Source organism: Myodes glareolus, chromosome 3 (genome assembly GCF_982192425.1).
Source record: "Myodes glareolus chromosome 3, mMyoGla1.1, whole genome shotgun sequence".
NCBI classification, from domain to species: domain Eukaryota; kingdom Metazoa; phylum Chordata; class Mammalia; order Rodentia; family Cricetidae; genus Myodes; species Myodes glareolus.
The window spans coordinates 50689922-50711079 of NC_142028.1; the positions used below are offsets into that span (position 1 = coordinate 50689922).

At 45.2% G+C, this 21158-nt stretch overlaps 1 long non-coding RNA gene across 3 annotated transcripts; it reads left to right on the plus strand.

The window, feature by feature from the left end:
* Positions 1-1959: 1959 nt before the first annotated feature.
* LOC125403236 (uncharacterized) lies at positions 1960-21158 on the plus strand. Of its 3 annotated transcripts, none has more exons than XR_015737471.1 (5): positions 1960-2177; positions 13140-13195; positions 13954-18719; positions 19357-19519; positions 19599-21158. It is a non-coding gene; the product is annotated as an uncharacterized LOC125403236 (long non-coding RNA). The 3 variants fall into 3 exon arrangements; XR_015737472.1 differs by having other exon boundaries at positions 13954-17345; XR_015737470.1 differs by having other exon boundaries at positions 13954-19519.

Sequence of the window (21158 nt, forward strand, 5' to 3'; positions counted from 1 at the left end):
TGTTTTGCCTCTAACTGAGCTTCCCTGTGTTTTGGGTGGGAGATGAAATGGCCAAGAGTTCTAGTCAGCCTGGGGCTGGAGATGTTCCAGAATACACACATTATACTGGTCATACACATTAAAATAAAATATAAAAAGGGGGGGATTTGGGAAAGGGGAAAGAAGGGAGGAGGGAGAGAGAAATGGAAGGAGGGGAAGAGAGGGGGGGAGAAAGGATGGGAAGGGGAAGAGAGTGGGGGAGACGGAGAAAGGAAAGGATGGAGGGAGAGAGATGAGGGAGGGAGAGAGGGAGAGAGAAAGAAGAATGTGAATAGCCTGGGGAGATCTCAGCTTGGTCCCACTTATGACCTCTAGGGGGCACTCTAGAGTACCCCAATCGAAGGAGCATTTTCTAAGGTGGCCCTTGCCTGGTTGATCATTGCTACTGGGCATGGACCTAGGACCAATAAAGCCTTGCGAATGGGGTCAGAGCACCAGCAATATTTTCTGTGAAGATTTTCTGTATGTAGCACATGCATGCATTTTATTTGGGGGTTTCACTAGGGAGTGAATCAAAAGTCTCATGCATGCAAGGCTGCACTACTGACCCACGCTCCAATCCTCCTTCATTTTAAGACATGTCTCACTGTTACTTAAGCTAGCCTTGCACCCACTCTGAAGCCCAGGATGTTTTGATTTGTTTGTTTTGGGTTTGACTGGATTTGAACTCTATGTAGCCCAGGTTGGCTTCCAACCCCTGGTGCTCTTCCTACCTCGGTCTTCCATGTAGCTGGGATTCCAAGGCACGTCTAAACTCTGCTATTTAATTTTCTATTATTATTATTATTATTTATTATTATTATTATTATTATTATTATTAATGGTTTTTGGAGACAGGGTTTCTCTTTGTATCCCTGACTGACCTGGAACTCACTCTGAAGACCAGGTTGGCCTTGAATTCAAAGATCCACCTGCCTTTGCCTCCTGGAATTCTTTTTTTTTTTTCTAAATATTATATATACAATATTCTGTCTGTGTGTCTGGCTGCAGGCCTGAAGAGGCACCAGACCTCATTACAGATGGCTGTGAGCCACCATATGGTTGCTGGGAATTGAACTCAGGACCTCTGGAGAAGTAGCCAGTGCTCTTAACCACTGAGCCATCTCTCCAGTTCAGCCTCCTGGAATTCTTAAAGGCATTGGCCACTATGCCTGACCGACTTTATTATTTTTATTCTGTAGAACTATACATACCTTTGGGCACGAATGTGCGCGCGGAGGCCAGCGGGCAGCCTGCAGTAGTCAGTTCTCTCCTTCAACCGTGCAGGGCCCAGGCAGCCTAACTCAGGGCTGTCTGGCTGACTGGAAAATGATTGAACCATCTTGTTGGCCCAAACCCAGTTATTTTAAACATGGGACCCTCTATTCCTGAGTCTCTGGTACCTTGATTTATGAGGGCGTCTAACTGGAAAGCTTGCCTTTTTAGACCCCAAATCCAATACTGCGCTCGCAACAGGGGCGCAGGCTCGGAACTGTCCTGGGGTTAATCAAATCACAAGGCTCATCATGTTAATGACCAGCATTGACACCGGATGAAATATTCCTAGAACTAATAAGACACACTTCAAATGAGTCCTCTGTTGAAGTCATCTACGGAGGAAAAGCCTGGCTCCCGGAGCTGTCCTGGAGCTGCAGCCAGATCAGCTCCCAGGAGGAGCTCACGTGCCCACGTGCTAATCCCGGGTGCTGACAACGGGGGTGGGGGGGGGGGGTGGGGGGGGCTATGAGCACTGCGTGGGCGACAGTCAGGTGTGTGTGGCCCCAGGCGGCCTGTCTCTCTTTCCTCCTGGGCTGCAGGATTGCTCTGTCTAAACAACAGGAATAAGTTCCCTTTGTCACCGCGTCGCCATGGTAATTGGACACGTGATCGTCTTTTTGGAGTTCTTGGCAAACCCTTGGCTGTTGGGTTTGGCTTTTACATTCCAGACTGTGAAGGAAACCGGAGGGAAGGAATTACTCTTCCCAAGAGCCTCGGGCTGTTTCCTAAAACAATTTGGGAGGCACATCCCACCCCGGTGGTTTAGGGAGCCCCAACCCTGGCTTTTCAGAACGCATGCAGGGGAAAATGGGACCTGCGGAGGCTTTCTGCCAGCGATGATTTGATGGAAAGACTCACGTTTGCTGAACGTTAGGCTAACGGTATGTGTTTTGTAAACGGTGATGCGGATGAAATGTTCTCCGAGATGCACTTAGGAATACATGGGTAGGGATGGACAGGAAGAGGCACCCACCATAAGCTGCTGCCTGGGGATTTGTGATCCTGTTCTGTTGGATTTTGTAAATTTGAAGTTTCCCACAAGCCAAAAAAAAAGTTTAAAAAAAGTTAAAAAGGCATGGTGTCTGAGAATTAAACCTGCTTTTGTTCTTAAGGGTTGTGGGAAGAGGTTTTTTGGTTTGAATTAATGTTGCTTTAAGGTTAACAGAATTCAAGGATATGCCAGAAAGTTCTGACCTGTAGACCAGAAGGTGCAGGTTTGGGAGTGGGATTGACGAGAGGGACGGTCCTGCAGCTCAGCTCCTAGGGCTTCAAACAAAAACCTTATGTCTGCTGAGGGTAGAGTTCTGAGATCTGAACCACATCCCAACCCAGAACTCCCGATTTGACAAGTCAGTTTGCCTGTACTACCTAGAGGAGCAAGATATAACAGGAGAAGGGAGACGTTAAAATTTTGATGCTCTGAATTCCAACAGGAAGGGATTTGTGGTATAAAATCTGGCACGTGGCGCATACCTGTGACCCCAGCACTCAGGAGGCAGAGGTAGGCCATTCAGACCCTAGGATGCATTTGAACTACATATGGAGTTTAAGGCAAGCCTGGGCTTCACGAGAGTCCTACTGAGAAAGACAGGGAGAGAATTTGTGAGTCTTTCTCTTCCTGTAAGTAACTGTAAGTAAGGTCCTTCATGTAAGTAAGGTTCAGCAAACTCTCCAAGCCTCAGGAAGGCTGTGACCTCTTCCATTCTGGGGCCCTGGCACCCAGGATTTGAACTCAACCTGGGAGAACGATCAGGTAAATGCCTTAAGAAAATCAGTTTTGTTTCTGCCATCCCAGGGACCCACAACCTGATTTTGTTACAGTCGTCATAAACACTGGAGGTGTCTGCTCTTGATGGGGCAGGGTGGTATGGTGTCTGTAGCTAGCTAACAAGCTTTCAGAAGTGCTGTGGGAGTTCCTTCAGCTCCTTCAGCCAATCGCCGCTGAGTTACCAGCCCATTGGGGCGTGGTCTCTCCCTTTAAAAAAAGCAGCGGCTGTCCTCCACTTTCTCTTTGTCTTCCGGCTCCGTTTCCGGCCCCTGGACTCCTTTCCTGTTCGCGCGGAGGGGCTGTTGTCTGGGACGGTAATCTGTAAGTTTTTTCCCCTTTGAATAAATAACCATTATATTAATCATAATTCCAAACTGGTGTGGGATTGTCTGTGACTTACGCCTTCATCTGGCGCCCCACGTTTGGTTGTAGAACCCCCCCCTTCCCCCCCACTCAACTGCTTGCTACCAGCTCGGCTAGTCACGAGACCTCCCTCAGCTGCAGCCTGTGCCCTGTGTGTGGAGCCAGCAGTTCAGTTAAACCCCACGCCTCCCAAGCTCCACAGGCTCGGGACAGTCTCTGCCTGCCTGGTTTGCTCTTTTCTGAGTTGTTTTCAAATTTCCCTTGTAAGTGTGGCGCTTTAGTGGCGTGAATCAGAACGACTCGGTCACGTGGAGGCATACGCGGCTTCCGGGTTGCTCTTTTCTACCCCTGGATTCTGGGTTTCTGGTTCCGTGTATGGAATTGATTTAATTAAACTTTCTTTCTTGAGCAACTTATATTTCCTAGTTTTTAACAAATACTAAGGCAGACACTGAAACAGGACCTGTTTAAGTCACCTTTGCAGTGGTTCTAGTCGCAACTTGGCAACAGCGCCACCAACTAGACAAGAGGTAATATGGCAGTTTTTGTTTCCAACGCCAATTTTACTGTTTTCTTTATTAATACAATGGATTATGTCATGCAAGGTTTATATGACTATGGGAATATATTAATTTACTTGTTACTAGGTTTCAGTTTTCTTTTCAATATTTTATCATTAAGAAAGATACGATTTTTACGGACTAATATTGAACAACTAGTTGAAAGGATTAAAATTATTGAAAATCAGGGGTTATCTGAACAAGTGGATACTATGATAGACAAAATTGACTCCATGTCCAAGGGTACTAGGAAGTTACCTGAAAGGGTACAGGCTGTTGAATTTGACGTTCAGATGTTACCACAAAGTTTTGATAAGGTAACAGATAGAATGTTATATCTGTTATATAGAAGTTTGATAAGGTAACAGATAGAACCTCCAGAATGGGAACCAAAAAACTGATACCTTAGTGAAATTACTAGAAACACGGGTAGGTCAGGAGATTCAGGATTTAAGGGATACAATGATAAAAAGATTAGAAATGATTGAAGAAACTATTGGAGCTGGTGAACAGAGTAAGAAGGCACAAGGACAGGATACAATGCCACCACCAGCTGTTAGAACTGGCTTACCCAGGGTCCTAACAACATACCCTGTAATTTATTCTGACAAAGGGTTAACTTCCAAAGGCTCAAAGGGAGTTAAAGAAGCTAGATGGACACCAATAGCAATGAATGATTTAAAAGAAATTAAGCAAGCTGTCGTTAACTTTGGCTTGCACTCTGCATTTGTTAAGGAAATGATAAGGACTTGGGCTTCTAATGTCAGAGCTACCCCCCATGATTTCTCTCAGCTAGTGTCTGCAGTTTTAGATGATGGGCCTTCCTTGATGTTTGGAATTTATTTCAGAGAAGAATCCAAACATATGGAACAGCAAGGAAGAGCAAAAGGTGTGGAGGTTTCCCAAGATCAAATTCTTGGTGTAGGAGCATATGCTGATCCACAGGTCCAAGCTCTTTATGATGAAGAAGTGCTGTCCTTATGTCACAAAGCAGCCTTGAATGCTTTGAATAGAATACAAGATCCAGCAAAAAGGGTCGAATCATATACCAGGGTTAGGCAGGGACAGAGAGAACCCTTTACTGACTTTGTGCAAAGATTAATTAAGGCTCTGGACATAGGGGTAACAGACCCAGAAGCTAGACGAATACTTCTTGAATCTCTAGCTTTTGAAAATGCAAATACTGAATGTAAAAAGATAATTGGGCCTTTAAGATCTAGATCAGCACCAATGGAAGAATGGATACAGCATACAATGAATGTTGAGATGTTTAGCTATAACGATGAATCCTGGGTAGGAGAAGCGATTTCCAAAGCTATGAGGAGACATCAAACTACCAGGTGTTTTAATTGTGGTAAATTAGGACATCTGAAAAGGGATTGCAGGCAAAGAAATCCTAGGAATAATATCTCCTCTGGGAATGACAAAAGTAGGAGATCTCAGCCTTCAGGTATATGCAGAAGATGTGGTAAAGGCCGACATTGGTCCAACGAATGCAGGTCAACAACAGACAGACAAGGCAACCCGATACCATCGGGAAACTCCTTGAGGGGCCTCTCGCAGGCCCCCAAGCCAAAAGTGGCCCAGTCATTCCCAGTTACAGTCGAAAATGTGTCTCACCAAGAAAATTAAAAACTCCAATGTCTGCCGTAAAAAGTAATACTGGTCTAAATGATGAATTACATGTGGAGAATGAGTCAAAAAATTCAGGAGGACAGAGTAAACGTATATTTTGGCAAACGTATATTAACGATCAAAGACCAAAGCTAAGAGTCTGTATAAATGGCATTTTTATTGAAGGCTTATTAGACACAGGTGCGGATGTAAGTATAATTACTCCAGAATCCTGGCATCCGAATTGGCCTCTTCATGAGGTAGATGTTCAGTTCCTGGGAATTGGAACCCTATCTCGTGTAAAACAAAGCACAAGATGGGTGGAATGCATAGGGCCTGAAGGGCAAATAGGAAGATTAAGGCCATATATAGCAAATATTGCAATAAATTTATGGGGCTGTGACCTGCTACAGCAATGGAATACCCAGATTAACATTCCTGTAGTTCCAGGAACTCACAATTCTGGGAAGGATATAATGAGGTATTATGGAAAAAGGTCACCAGCCATTCAGGCTGTACAAGAACACACAGCCAATAGCAAACCTTTAGAGGTACCAACAGCCCTACCTTTAAAATGGCTAACTGAGAAGCCAATATGGATCAAGCAGTGGCCTCTAGCTGAAGATAAGTTACAGGCTTTGGAACAGCTGGTACAAGAGCAACTAGATGCTAACCACATTGAAGAATCAACCAGCCCTTGGAATTCTCCTGTGTTTGTTGTAAAAAAGAAATCTGGTAAATGGAGAATGGTGACAGATCTAAGAGCTGTCAACAAGGTAATTCAGCCTATGGGTCCGCTACAATCTGGAATTCCTTTGCCTTCTCTATTACCAAGAGGATGGCCTCTTATAGTTATTGATTTGAAAGATTGTTTTTTCACTATACCTTTGCAAAAAAAGGATAGAGAAAAATTTGCCTTCACAGTGCCTACTTATAATAATTCTCAGCCTACTAGGAGATATCAATGGACTGTCCTCCCACAGGGGATGCTCAATAGTCCCACATTGTGTCAATATTTTGTTAATAAGCCACTGGAAATAATTCGTAAGCAATTTCCCAAGTCCATAATTTATCATTACATGGATGACATTTTATTATCTGATTCAAATAAAGATACTTTGGAAAGTATGTTTGAAGAAGTAAAGAAAGTTTTGCCTAGGTGGGGATTACAAATTGCCCCTGAAAAGATTCAAAGAGGAGATTCTATTAATTACCTAGGCTACAGAATAGGGTTAGAGAAAATTCGAACACAAAAGGCACAAATTAGGAGAGACCGGTTACGGACTCTTAATGACTTCCAAAGATTGTTAGGAGATATTTCCAGTCTACGACCAGCTGTTGGGATAACACCTGATCTAATAGTTCATTTAAACAAAACCTTAGATGGTGATAAGGATTTGAATAGTCCCAGAAAATTGACAGTTGAAGCAGAAAAGGAACTGACAATGATTGAGGAAAAATTACAGGAGGCACATGTGGATAGGGTGAACCCAAATCTTAGTTCCATTCTAGTCATACTGCCTTCCAGAATTTCTCCTACAGGGATTTTAATGCAGAGGGAAGATATTATTTTAGAGTGGATATTTATACCTCATAAACCAAGTAAAAAATTAAAAACTTATGTAGAAAAGGTTTCAGAATTAATTATAAAAGGTAAACTGAGACTTCGTCAACTAGCAGGTATAGACCCAGCAGAAATTATAGTGCCTTTTACTACTGAGGAAATAAGAAAGTTATGGGAAGATAATGAACCATGGCAAAGAGCTTGTGCTAATTTTTTGGGAGAAATTAGCAGCAACTATCCCAAAAGTGATAGACTTAACCTCATAAAGAGAACTTCTTGGATTCTTCCTAGAATTGTACGTGATGCTCCAATAACTGGAGCTCGGACATTTTATACCGATGCAAATAAATCAGGGAAAGCAGGTTATAAATCGGAAGAATTGAGTAAGGTGGAACAAAGCCCTTATAATTCTGTCCAGAAGGCAGAATTATATGCCATTCTTATGGTGCTAAGGGATTTTAAAGAACCTCTTAATATAGTTACAGATTCACAATATGCAGAAAGAGTTATCTTGCATATTGAAACCGCTGAATTCATACCAGATGACACAGAGTTGACTTCATTGTTTATCGAGGTACAGGACATAATTAGGAATAGGCTTTGTCCAATGTACATAACACACATCCGGTCCCATACCGGTCTGCCTGGGCCTCTAGCACAAGGTAACGCTGAAATTGACCAATTATTGATTGGAAGCGTTCTGCAGGCCTCAGAATTTCATAAAAAACATCATGTCAATAGTAAAGGCTTAAAGAAAGAGTTTTCCATTACATGGCAACAAGCTAAGGACATTATAAAGAGATGTCCTACTTGTTCTTTCTATAATCAAACACCGTTGCCTGCAGGGAGTAACCCAAAGGGTACTCAAAGGAATGAAATCTGGCAGATGGATGTGTTCCACTTTATGGAATTTGGTAAATTAAAATATGTACACCACACCATAGACACGTATTCAGGTTTTCAATGGGCAACTGCCCTGAGCTCAGAAAAGGCTGATTCGGTAATCACACATTTATTGGAAGTTATGGCCATCATGGGTATACCTGCACAAATAAAGACAGACAATGGTCCAGCATATGTATCTAAGAAAATGAAACGCTTCTTTGCTTATTATAATATAAAACACGTTACAGGTATACCAAATAATCCTACAGGTCAGGCAGTTATAGAAAGATCAAATCGTACTATAAAGGATATGCTAAACAAACAGAAAGGGACGAAAGATACCCCCAGAAATAGATTGCATAATGCTTTATTAACCTTGAATTTTCTTAATGCTAATGAGAAAGGAACAACAGCAGCAGAGAGGCATTGGATAATGGAAAAAACTTCTGAACTAAACCAACCTGTTTATTTCAAAGACGTGATGACCTCTCAATGGAAGCCAGGAGATGTGCTACGTTGGGGAAGGGGTTTTGCTCTTGTTTCCACAGGAGAAGAAAAATTGTGGATACCATCAAAATTAATAAAGGTTCGATTTGAAGAGGAGAAACCTCTTGGAAAGGAGAAATGACAGCATCTACAATGATGATAACTATACAGGTGGTAAGAAAAGCATATAGAATGGGGGCAGGGTTCTGTTCTTATCTCCACAGGAAAACACTGATCTTTGAAAAGTTCAAGGGACCCTGGATATTTGAATACTGACAGATGGAAAATAACGGCCCAATAGGGACTATCAAGAAAACTGAATAGGTTCTGTAAGTACCATATACTAAATCATATTTCTAAATTTATAGAGCTGGTTTTAGAGTTGGACTCTGGCTCAGTCCCTCTCTAATTCCAAGCCTGTTGTTTAAAGAAAAACCCAGAGTTTCTGGAGTTTCTGTCTCATGTCAAGAGCCATGATATGGGACAGAAAGAAATATGAGTTTAGAAAACATCTTTACTTTTCTTCATATCTATCATACCTTCATTAAATATATCTATCATGTCTCTCATTGAATATAGGTATTCATGTATATGTCTATATAATTAATGTTTAAGTTTTCCACAATGAACAATGAGTTTTTCCTACAGTGACATTTGAAGTTTCCAGGAAGAAGATGGGGCCCCATAACAACAACTCCACCTGGTTGATATGACGTCATGATACTGATAGCGCTACTACAAGACCTGTTTTGGGTACCAGCTGCACAAGACGGTTCCAACGTGCTGAAATGGTGCACATCTTGTACAACATTCTGGCCAGACCGCCACAAAATACTCAGAGACTATTTGCAATTTTAAAAGACATTGATCTTGAAATTTAACCATCATTTTACTTTCACAGGATCCCCCAGAAAGAACGTCGCCCCCATGACAGCTGGAAGTAATTCTAGAGAACGACGTCCCCTCTCCCAATAAAGTTTGTCCTTGGGTTTAGGGACATCATTTAGGGGTTGGTTATAATTAGTATACGGTTGAGGGTTGGGGGAGGAATTTTATAAGCACAGGAATCCTAAAAAAAAAAAAAAAAAAAAGGAGGGATAATTGGATTATGGGATAAATAGATTTGTACTTGTGAGTTATTGCTTTTAGACAAACATTGGTATCGATTCTTATATATTGATACAAAGTTAAATTATGTTGACTATTTTATGCATGCATGCTTCATGCTTCTACCTCTGTTTAAAACATTTTTATGTATTTGTATATATATATTGTATTGATATATGTATATTTACCATATTGCATTGTACACTTCTACCTCTGATTAAGATACTTATATATTGTTTATGTATTGATATATATTTACCATATTGCAATGTATACTTGCACATTGTTTATATTTGGAGGTCTCATTGTCCTCATTTATTGCACACTTGTTTATTATCTCAGTCTTTAAGTTAGATAGATATTGAGAATTATATAGATCAACAGTCATCTAAGTTTGTCATTTATAATTAGACTAATCAGGTTCTTTAGATATATAGAGAATATATTCAGTATAGATAGATAATCTTCAACCTCTTCAAAGAGCTGTAGAAAATGGCCTTTAATCTAATTCAGAGTTCTATGGTAGGGAGACACAATCACTCCTGGCAACACTGATCTATGCCCAAGAGAATGTTGAGCACCAAAGACACTCCACCTGGAGCCTTTCTTCTTGGCAGAACTGGCCTTTGGGTAAAGAAATGCTCATACCTCAACTACTGACAGAGTTACAGAATATCCGTAAATGGATAAAACAAGACTGTCATATCCTGCCAAGACAGGGTAAGATAGTTTTGAAGTTTCTTGCCTTTGAAAATGGTATGTCAGTTACATCAGGCCTTAGCCAAAGTTGGTTGCTTCAACGCTGCAAATGTGACTTTGGGTGTTTGTCCAGGTAGCCAGTTGTCTCTGCGATTTGTTACATGTTCTGGAAGTTGTTTGATTGCACTTCCTAATTACTCAGATAACATTATTTCCCTTCTCAGATCTTCGATGGGATTGAAGATTATATAAATGTAGTTACTTTCCTTTCATGACTTGGCCAAGTTATTTGTTATACAAGACTTAAGCTAGTTAGAATAGGATATTTGTATTTATTGTATATAATTTCGTAGGTTTGTACTTATTGTATATAATTGCGTAGTAGGCTTAGAACTCTCTTACTTAAACAAAAGGGGGAGATGCTGTGGGAGTTCCTTCAGCTCCTTCAGCCAATCGCCGCTGAGTTACCAGCCCATTGGGGCGTGGTCTCTCCCTTTAAAAAAAGCAGCGGCTGTCCTCCACTTTCTCTTTGTCTTCCGGCTCCGTTTCCGGCCCCTGGACTCCTTTCCTGTTCGCGCGGAGGGGCTGTTGTCTGGGACGGTAATCTGTAAGTTTTTTCCCCTTTGAATAAATAACCATTATATTAATCATAATTCCAAACTGGTGTGGGATTGTCTGTGACTTACGCCTTCACAGAAGGACTCAGAGTCCTAGGCAAAGTGCTAGCTTGCTCTCTCTGCCATTCATTTCCCATGTGGCCTTAGTTTCTGATCCACAAAGTAGGGGTGAGTGCTGGCTGTATATGCCTAACCCGTGGCGGAGGGGTGAGGTGAAGCTGCAGGGACCAAATCCCCAGCACAATACCCAGAACAGGAGACTCATAATGTATTGTGCCCTGGGCATCCAACAGTCTCTGCCCACCTGTGGGATACACAGGAAATGATTTATTGGTTCCCATAATGACTCTCACACAAGCAGTGTTAGTGGTCCTTCGGGTGGAATCTGCCATTTAGCCAGTTGCTTTACCAGAGCTATCCCTTTGATTTCTGCACTTCATCTCTCTTCTGTATTACTTTTAGCTTTAAAGTATATAATCTTATTAATTGCTTGAGAATTTCATACCATGTATTTTGATCATATTTACTCTCAGTTCTTTCTCATGACCCCTCAGGTCCACCTTCACCTTGCACCCCACCCCCTCTCTCTTTTTTTAAATAACCCTCCAAGTCCAGTTTGTGCTGGCCGTGTACCCACGGGTGTGGAGAGTGGCCTGTCCTGGGCTGGCGGAGTTGTAGCTTTCTATCTAGATGCCTGAGAGACTCTGTGGGATTACTGTGCATGCCTTACAAAGTGTGTGTGTGTGTGTGTGTGTGTGTAAGTACACGTGGAGGAAGCAGGGGTGATATATGTGCACATGTTTGCCCATGCAAGATGTTCAGAGGATGACCTCAGGTGTTTTCAGAAAACCCTTCATTTTTGGTTTGAGACAGGATCCCTCACTGACCTTGAACTTTAGCAACTAAGCTGGGCTAGCTGGCCAGTAGACGCCAGGAGCCTGCCTCTGTCTGCCTCCCACCTCACTATTGCTGGAAATGCAGGACGTGCTACTCCATCTGGCTTCTTCCGTGGGGTCAGAGGATGAAACAGGTCCTGGTGGTTTCCAGGCAAGCACTTTATTGACTGCGTCATCTCCTCAGATCACTTCCCAGCATCTTTCTGGGCATCCCTGGTCCTTTCCCAGATCTTGCCCAGATATAACCTTTGTGAGAGTGAAGACCCCACCCCTTTCTCTCGTGTGTGTTCATGTGTCTGCAGGTACATGTGTGTGTAAGTGCATGTTTGTGTGTATGTATGTATAGATGGATGCTAGAAGCACGCTTTGATTGTCAATCTCCGGGAGCAGATGTCTGTGACCTTAGAACCTGGACCTCACCCATTAGCTATGGTAGCTGGCCAGCAACCCCTGGCATTCTTTTCTTCCAACCCCGCCGTACCCCTGCAGTGATGGGAAGGGCTTTCTAGGTGGGTCCTGGGACCTGAACACAGGTCCTCATTCTTACAGGCCAAGCACTATAGCCTGGGCCATCTATCAGGGTCAGGCTTGGGCCATCTTGATCCACAACCCAGATCTTTATCTTTTCCTTCTACTTACACAGAAGCTCATTTCCTGCTGTGGGGCCTCAGCACCTGCTACCCGTCCTCCTTGCTGGTCTTAGGGTTTCTGGCACCTTCTTGTCATTCAAACCTCAGCTCATGTGCCGTATCTTCAGAGGTGATCGGCCAATGGAGAGGCAGCTAGTTACTCTCAGGTTACTCTTTAAATATTTCTTTGTGGGGCATGCACTGGAGGCCACCATCTCCTGTGTCCCCCAAGATCTAGGATCTAAAAAAAAACAAGGTAACAAAACGGCTGGGTTTCTGGTCAGTAAAAAGGACTAGTTAATGAACCCACACCGCACGGTACTGAGGCTCACCATTCAGATGAGTCTCTCACTGGCTTCTCTCCACAGAGAAGCTCAGAGGCTTCTCTGAGCCCTCCTTCTGCCCCTTACTGTGATCCTAGGGAAAGTCATTTTAATCCTCTGTTCTTCAGTCTAGAGTGTAAAACCATGAAAATTTAGAGTGTAAAACCATGAAAATCTAGAGTGTTTCATGGGGAAGTCATGAGACCAATGACAGTGATTAGGATCTAACTTTTCAAAGGACGAGTAAGCCCTTGTTATTATAGTTAATTACATTATTTTAATGCAAACTCTAATTTACTTTTTTGACTTTTTCCCCCTATCTCTAAAACCAGGAGAGGGGACGTACATCTGAAGGCTGCACTTGGATTTATTTGCCATGCCTATGAAGGTATTCTGTTGTGGGGGGCGGGGTGCTGGAGGGAAGATGTGGCAGGGTCTAGACCCCAGTGCATTTTTCACAGGAATATATTGCTGCTGACATGACTTCGGGCTCACATCTTGTCAGAGGCTGTTCACTGAACAGCTCGTTTGTCCCTGAGCAGAGTGAGAAGCTGAGCCAGGGGGATTACTATAGGTTCAAAGCCAGGCTGGGTTGCATAGTGACTCCTAAGCCAACCTAAACTACATAGTGAGACTTTATTTAATTGAAAAAGGGTTGGGGGAGTCTGTTTGGGTCATCCCTGGTGAACCTAGTGAAGCCAACTTCCTCAGTTCACCTCCTTGTGTGCCATGCTGCCTGAGTAGTGATTCTGGCGAGATCTTACCAAACTTTGGGTGGGGATTTTACTTCTCAAATAGGAGCCGTGATTTTGATATTAACGTATTGTAACATTGTGTTCTTAATCATGATGTCATAAGGAGTTTAACTGATTTGAAACTAATCACGCCCCGTAGTCCAAATGAACATATCAGCTTGATTCACATTGATCTGAGGGCTTAAGCAGAGCTTGGGCCAGAGAGCGCTGGGACTCCTGGGAGAATTTCCGGAAGCTCTTGACTTGGGTGACTCAATTATGCTCCTGGAAATTATCGGGTGCCTCCTTACCCTTTTTATCACAGACTGAAAAGACAGGACAGTTCGAAGGGGGGCGGGGAACCACAGGGAAAAGTAGGCAAGTGTCTCAGTCTCTGTCATTCCTCCTTCAGTGGCTGGTCCTGGGCACAGTTTTACGAGCCCACGTTTGCGAGCTGTGGTTTGGAAGCGCCCTAAGCTCAGGCTGACTTGGTTGGAAGTCTAAGCACTGACAATAGAAGGTGCTGGAAAATGAAGACTCATTTGGGAAGGTTTGACTATGACATTTATTCATTTATTATATGTGTGGAGGTGTGAAACAACTTGCAGAATTTAGTTCTCTCCTTCCCCATGTGGGACCTGGGTATTCAACTCAGATCATCAGGTGTCTAGTATCTAAAGATTTGGCATCTAGCATCTTTGTCTGCTGTGTCATCTTACCCACCCGGCTTTTCTTTCTTCTCTTTTTAACATCAGGAGTGACCAGTACAGTATTTTCCCGTGGAGTTCATTCTCTAAGCGGATGAACTCCTGACTGACAACGTACAGTTTCGTGGGACAGGAGAGTTCCATTATCGCCTGCTCCCAGATGATGGGAATTCAGTTTTAATTGGCCCTAATTGGTACCTGGTCCCCTGAGACAGAGCGTTTATCACCTGCCTCACAAAAGCGTGACATTCCTTTTCTGCCTTTGAAAAAAAAATCATCCCTGAGATCAGACACACCAAATGAACTGCCAGCTGGGCCCAGAGCAGCCTCTGGGCTCCAGGAAAGACGCAATTCCCAGGACACCGGGGCTGCCGAGGGCCAGCATACAACAATCACATGGCATGCTCTCTAAAACCACGTCTCTCTGTTGGCAGTCCTGCCCAGATGCCATTTCTCACAAATCAGCTTTGTGTTTTATGTTTTCTTTGAGACAGGGTCTTCTACAACCCAGGCTGACTTTGAACTCCCTATGTAGCCAAGGTTGACCTTTGAACTCCCTATGTAGCCAAGGTTGACCTTGAATTTTGATGTCTCCTGCTTTCACCTCCTGAGTGCTGGGATTACAGGCGTGCAATACCTGCTTAATTTGTGGGTATTCTTGTGCATGTGTATGGTGTATGGACGTATGTGTGCTCCTATGTGCATATGCATGTGTGGAGTCCAGAGGAAATGTCTCTAGAATTTGATCTTCGGCAGAAGTGTTCCTACTACCCCCCCCCCCGACACACACACACACATACACACACACACGCTATATCTCTGTGCTGGTGTCAGAATGGACCTCCTTTGGGCTACTGTTACTGCTTCTTTTACACTGTGTGCCCAGCATGGAACCGTTTGCTGTGCCTATTTAGCATTGATCTAATTCCCTTTTTTCTATGGAGGCTCAACGTGTGCCAACCTGAGGTGACATTTGGGAAGAGTTTCCTGGATCATTACCACCTGCAGCAAAGTACAGTACAGGATCATTCTGGGGACATGTGGGCCTCCTCTTTGAGAGCCTGGCCTGAGGATGTCCCATTGGGCCGGCTGGCCTTCCCTGCAGCTGGACTGCGGCTCTGGAGTTTCCATCCCTCGGCGCACGTTGTCTCCTGCATCACAGCTGCACCTCAGTCCATAGTCTGACAGGACCCACCTCACTTGTCCGCTTCCCTCTCCCTCCCAGGCAGTGTCTTCAGTGCCTCCCTTATGTGTGTTTTCTTGGGATCGGCTCCACAGAGAACGCAAATCAACACAGTGCCCTCGAGTAAAATGTGGTGGTATCCTAGTAACCCCAAAACGCAGGCGAACTCGCGATCTGAGGCAGGGGATCTTACACTAAGGCCAGCGTGAGCTATATAGCAAGATCCCGCCTCAAAAAAAGAGTACAGTCTTGTCGATCAGAGAAGGCTTTGGACTCTGGACAGGAATTTGACGGTTTCATCCTGATTCTGTTCTTAATGAATATGTGGGTTTGGCTGAGCTCTCAGTCCTTCCTGGCCTCAGTTTCTTATTCAGTGAAAGAGGATAGTATGAGCTTCCCAGGATTTTGGTGTTCTGTAAACCTTGGGGAGTCCACCACAGAGCCAGCTCTCAGTCACCTTTGCTTGCTCTTCCTCCCTCTGAGCCTTGCTTCCACAAGTCTCTCTTCTGTAAACCCAGCAAAGGGCCTCATCCAATCAGTGACTCTCCTGGGAGACTCTACAGTCAAATGCAGGCACTCTAACAAGTGTTCAGGAACCAGATCACAGGAGCCAACTCAACCAACACAGAGGAGCTAACACAACCGACATGGTAGAGCCGATACAACCAATACAGTCACTTCCGGGACACTGTCTCAGTCTTCCCAATTGTGCAGCTCAGGAGTCTGCAGTTTGTGGAAGTATAATGTCCCAGCAGAAGATGGAGCTTGGGTGTGTTCCGTTCAGAGCTGGGCCCCAATCAGCATAGGGTGGTCGGACAAGACAGTGAAGAGGTACTCCGTCTTGTATTTTTGCTGAGGCCATTTTAGGTTTAGCTAGAATTTGATCTCCTTGATGGAGAACCCCATGGAAAATTACCCAACTCTATTCTAGGAACCTGAGATCAAGATGCCCCAGCGAATTTATCACGACATCTGTTAAATTGCATGCTTGCTCAAAACCTCCCCTGAAGTTGCCAAATGAGATACCTGGGTGTAGTTTTTGCTTTTTAAAGCCCCTTGCTCTAAACACTTGGTACTACACTTGGGTCCCAAATACCTGAGTGTCATTCTAGCCAATTGGAATAAAGACTTTCAGTTGGCTATTAACTGCCTCCAAGTGGTCATCTCTGGTGGGCTCCCCATAGCGGTAGAAGCCACTCTTATACTGGAGAGTGATTGGATAGCCTCCAGGGAGAAGCAAGGTGTTCTGGCTAGCTGACCAGTTTCTAAAAAACCTTCACGAAGACTTGAAGGTGTAACTCCATGGTAGAACATTTGGTTACTATGTGCAAGGCTTGGAGTTCCAGTCTAGCGCCAGGCCCAACCAATCAAGCATCAATAGCTTTCATGGATGCATGAAGCCTCGTTGGAGGATGTGGGATATTTTTGTCAGGTGGTAGGAGTGAAACAGATCAGAGGGACTCACCTCTGCTGGGGACAGTGAAGCTGGGGTTAGACACTATCACTGTTCAGTACCGTTGCAGTATTGATTGTATTCCCAATAGGCCTTTATGATAAGCACCCTTTTAATGCTTCATCTTTTTCCTTTAAAGAAGTTGGGGTGTTAGAAGCTGACTTGAGAGTTGGGCATGCTAGCACATACATTTAATTCTATCACTTGGAAGGCAGAGGCAGGTGGGTCTCTCTGAGTTCAAGGACAACCTGGGCTACAGAAGAAGACAGAAGAAGAGGGGAGGAGGAGGGGGAGACGGAAGTAGCAGCTGTGGAGCTGATCTGTCTCTATACCTGGCAGTTATTGGACTCTTCCCTGCTGTTTCACTGCCTTGGGCAGAGGCTGGTCAGACCAAGCAACCTGGCTACCCTGAACGCTCAAGGGACTCCTCAAAGAAGGAACACATCAATCACGGGGACATGGTGAGTCCAGCTCCAGCTTCAGACAGTGCTGTCTCGGGGATGAGTTTAGTTACTTATAGGAGTGTGGACAACTTAAAATCAAATACATCGTGGAAGATACAATCTCTCTCCAGTAACCTTTAACTGCCTGTATATCTTCAGGGTGACATGGGCCCTGGTGACCCCCTCTCCCAGCAACTAACCATGTTCTGTCTACAGATCTTAGAGGAGAGGCAAGGCCCCTTGTACCTCTCCCCCACCGAGCTACTGCCACCTATATGAGAGTCCTCATGAAGGTGAGAGGCTCTGTAAGTACCTCCTCACCTCCATGATGCAAAGTTAATGGGCCCAATCTTATGCAGCTCTCCCTGGGTGAGCACAGCTAATGACAGTTCAAGAGGGCACCAGCCACGTCATGGCAGAAGAACAGCCGTCCTCACCAGCAGCCAAAGCACATGACATTTCGGAGGCTGTAATAGATGTGAGGATACATCTGGCATTGGTAAAAACCCTTGGTCCAAATCCCAGCTCTGTCGGTTACTAGCTGTGTAGCCTGGGTTTAGGCTGCAGAATCTGTGTGCCTCCTCGGTTTACTTGTTTGTAAAGCAGGCAGAGCAGCAGCTGTCCTGGTGAGGTGGGTTGGGAGGGTGAAGCGAACTGCTGCATGGCCTTACTGGGTGCATTGCAGGCTTTATTCCTCCCTAAGTCAGCGGTCAGCACAGTCCTTGCTCCTGCCAGGTCAGGACGAGAAGAGCCTTGAGTTTTCTCCGGTGTTAGGTAAGAAAGCTGGAAGGGCTGGTGCCTGGTGGCGCTCCTTCCCAGCAGCGACGGCATGAATCATACTTGAGGCAAGGTCCCGGAGTCTGAGCCCGGCTGCATCAGCGAAATTGAGATAGGAACGAGGCCATAAAAAGAATCAGTGCCCTCACCTAAGTACCTGATTGCAAATATTTGGCTTCAGCGGATCCTTCTGGCGTTTTCTCCAGGGAGAAACTTGGAGGTTGCTGTCTGGGATAAATCACACAGATGGAACAGCAACCCACTACCCTTTCCAGTCACTAATAAGACCCTAAAGCTTGCCCCCCTGGGGTAGGGGAAGTCAGAAGAAAGGAAGCAGTCATTTTTTTTTAAAGTGCATGCTTCCCCTGCGGTTGAGCCAGCTGGAATGTGGTCAACAGTTGCTGTCAGGGCCTGAGATAGCTCAGCCCTCCCTCTGTGCACCCACTGCACACTCCTAAGAGGCGCAGACCATTGCTGCCTGGGCCTGCTGCACTCTGCTCACGGCTGGTCCTCATCTCCCCCGGGAGATCTAAAGAGAACTTAATCCATATGTTTGGATTCCCTCACTCATCAAAATGCAATTTTCCAAGAGTCATTTGATCTCCAAGATGTTATGTGAGTGTCTTTTTATATTTTATATTTTCCTTCAGAAAAGGAAAGCTGACGGTTTGCCAAAAGAAAATGAACTCCAAACCCTCGGGGTCTGAATGGGGTTCAAACATCGGGCCCCAGGGAGCCGGGCAGAGGATGTTGCTTAGCCAGGCCTTGAATGTTCTGCCCAGAAGCCAGGTGAACCCAGGCAAAGTGAAGACAATTCTTTTACCTCTCTCCCCTCCCCTCCCCTCTGGTAATTGAAAACGACTCAGACAGCTCTTAGACACTCCATACTTTGTAAGAGTGTGTGCCTTTGCAAATGCCCCAGAGTGTTTTGGGAGGAGTGTTTTTTTCTTTCGGCAGACAAAGTCTTATGGACCGTAGGCTGGTCTTAAACTCACTGTATAGCTGAGTGTGACCTTGCACTTCCAATCTTACATGCACATTCAACATGCTTGGATTACATTTGCCGTCATGCCCTCTTCATACAGTGCTGGGGATTGAACTCGGGGCCTCCACCATTTGTGCATGCTAGGTAAATGCTCTAATGACTGAGCTATAGCCCTGCACTCATGGATCCTCTGTACACCACCACCCTTTAATTGGCGTCTTTACTCCTTGTCCTTGCTCCCTCCTCTCTCCTTCCTTCTTCCTTCAGCACACACTGAATGCTAATGATGCTGCAGCCAGTGACGTGAGTTGGGGACACACCCGAGGGAGAAGACCACACCATCCCCACCCTGTCACATCTCCTGCTCACTCTTGAGAGATGCCACCATGCCAACAGAGGAGTGTCTGGCAGGCGGGTTTGTGACCAGCAGGTATGGAGGAAGGCAAGTGAGGCGGTAGGGTCAGCAGCAGCGTGGACAACTCACAGACACCTCTCCTGCTTTCCCCTAGTGAGAAAGGAGAAGCTTAAGGAAGGTGGATGTGGAGGAGCTCCCAGGGAAGGGACTGGAGCCTGGGACTTGCTGTATCCGAAAGCTGATCCCTCAACTCTACCTTCAGCCCACTGTGTACCTTCTTTTGTCCCACCAGGGTCACACCCAGCACGTGGCCCAGTGGCAAGTCTCACGGAAACTTTTTAGGCCTTTTGGAACCCGTCTTTCCCTCAGCCCTGATGGCACAACCCCTCAAAGAATAAACACACAATACTGTTTCTCAGTCTCTCCGTCCTGCCTTCTCTCCCCTTCTCTTCTTCCCCTTTTCCCTTCCCTCTCCCCCCTCCTCCTCCCTCCTTCTCTCCTTCCCTTCTTGCCCTCTCTCCTCTCTCCCTCCTCTCTCTCCTCCTATCTTTTCTCCCCCTTTCTCTCCCTCTTTCGTTTTCTTTCCCCTCCCTCCTCTCTCTCCCTCTTCCCCTCTGTCCCTCTCTCTCCTCTCTTTCCTTTTCTCTCTCCTCCCTTCTCTCTCCCCCTTCCCCCTCTCTCCTCTCTCCCTCCTCTCTCTTCTTATTTTCTCTCCTCCTCTCTCCTTTCCTCCCCTTCTCTTTTTTCTCTTCTCTTTTCCCCTCATCCTCTCCCCCCTACCTTCTGTTCCCTCTCTTTCCTACCTCCTACCCCCTCTCCTCTCCTCTCCCTGTCTGTCTCTCCACCCTCCCCACCTCTTTCCAGTGCTAGGGATTAAACATAGGGTCGCAAGCAGGTCATGGAAGCATTCTACCACTGGGCTACATCTCCAGCTCTAGTTTTTCAATTAGTTAATTCTCTTTTTAAAAGTTTTTCAATTTTTTATTTTTTAATGTTCATTGGTGGTTTTGCCATGGAACTGGAGTTACAAACAGTTGTAAGTGGCCATGTGGGTGTGGGGAATTGAACCCAGATCCTCTAGAAGAGCATTCAGTGCTCTTAACTGCTGAGCCATCTTTCCAGCCCCCGCCCAGGTAATTAACTAATTCTCAAAACTTACTTAGCTGAGCAGAGGTGGTTCTGGCTTTTAATCCCAGCACTCAGGAAGCAGAGGCAGGTAGATCTCTCTCTACACGTTTGAGGCTGGCCTAGTCTACAAAGCAAGTTCCAGGACAGCCAGAGCTGTTCCCCAGAGAAACTCTTTCAAAACCAAACACACACACACACACACACACACACACACACACACACACGTCTTTGATGATTTCTTGTGTACATGGTGTATTTTTGTTATCTTTTACCCCTTACCTTTTTCTTCCCCCTCCCACCAAACCTTCTTCTTCCACACAAGCCCAGCCCTGTTTTTTCACTTCTGACTCTGAGACAAGGTCTTGCTAAACGGCCCTGCCAGGTGTTGGACTTGCTGGGCTGGGACCAGCCTTGAAAGTTTCCTGCCTCTGCCTTCTCCAGTGCTGGAAACACGGGACCGCGCTACCAGGTCCTGCTCGCACGTCCCCTTGCTCCAGCGGGCTTCTATTTTAAGCACACGCCTGCTGTTCCTGAGCACCCGGGTACAATCTCAAGAGCCATCAAATAAAGCGAACACAAGCACTCA